The following is a 1226-nucleotide window of genomic DNA, read 5'->3' on the forward strand; positions in this document are numbered from 1 at the left end:
TAATAGGTAGAAAATTATAGTAATTTCCATCTGGTACTTTTATGGAGAAACAAATGTGTTAACTTTTCTATTCTTTTATAATTTAGTTTAGATTTTCTTTTCTTTATTCTGTAGAGTAAGTTTAATAAATTAGGATTTATGCAATGATTAATTCCTTAGAAATTTTCAAAGTATTTACATAGAGTTGAGTAAAGAAGTGTTTTAAATTCTTTTTTAATGGTGGTTCAGCCTCTCCATTTTACCTTATGTGGTGCCATTTTCTTGTTTGTTTTATTTGGCCATGCATGGTGGTGCTTAGGGCTTTCTCTTAGCTCTGCACTGAGGGTTCAGTCCTGATAGGCTCAGGAGACTGTATCAGCTGCCAGGGATAAAACCATTTGCAAGGCAAATGCCCTACCTACTGTACTACCTTTCTGGGCCCTCTGGTGCAGTTTTGTTTTCTCTCTTTTATTAATGAGGTTATTTATTTTCAAAATGACCAATGCTTAGATTTGCTCTGACGTTTCTATTTAAAAAATTAATATATTTATATCTACTCTGGGCTATTAATCTTCCTTCTTACTTGTTTATTTTATTTTTTAGCTTCTAAAATTAAATATTTAACTTATTTATTTTATGTACCCTTGATTATGATTGGTATTTATAAAATACATTTTCCTTTGGATATAGCTTCAGCTATATTTCATAGTATTTACAGATATTGTTTTCATTTTCATGTTCTTGCTATTATGCTTTATATATTTTAAAATATGGAATGTTATCATGACTTTGTGTGTCATCTTTGTTCAGGGGCTGTACTACTCTTTTTATATCTTTTCAATTTTAGTATATATGCTGCTGATATGAGCTCTTATTCTGTGTATTTATGTAAATTTAAAAAAAATCTTAGAGCTCTCTTTACAAAGATTTAACATTTTTTCCAGTGGTGAATTTTGATGTTTGATTTTATTGTTCATTTCTAGTTTTTATGTGTAGCATCCCCAGAGATGGAATCTTTCCCTTTTTAACTTTGAGTACGTTTCAAGTGAAAATGTTCTCTCTGTTTTGAGAATACAGAGATTGAATATACACTTGAAATGTACATATAATCAACTATGCTATTTTCCCCATTTCAAGCTTTATTTGTTTATAGAAGCCATCAAACTACATGCTAACAAGCTGTTATCAAGCTCAAGGTCGAGGTATGTGAAGCTTCTGTTTTAGCCCTTGAACTACTTGCCTGGCTC

The 1226-nt window shown here is 30.6% G+C and overlaps 1 non-coding gene across 1 annotated transcript; it reads right to left on the bottom strand.

Moving 5' to 3' along the window:
* Positions 1–744: 744 nt before the first annotated feature.
* LOC126017183 (U6 spliceosomal RNA) lies at positions 745–850 on the bottom strand. The gene has a single exon (XR_007498834.1). It is a non-coding gene; the product is annotated as a U6 spliceosomal RNA (small nuclear RNA).
* Positions 851–1226: the final 376 nt, after the last annotated feature.

This window comes from Suncus etruscus, chromosome 8, assembly GCF_024139225.1.
Source record: "Suncus etruscus isolate mSunEtr1 chromosome 8, mSunEtr1.pri.cur, whole genome shotgun sequence".
NCBI classification, from domain to species: Eukaryota; Metazoa; Chordata; class Mammalia; order Eulipotyphla; family Soricidae; genus Suncus; species Suncus etruscus.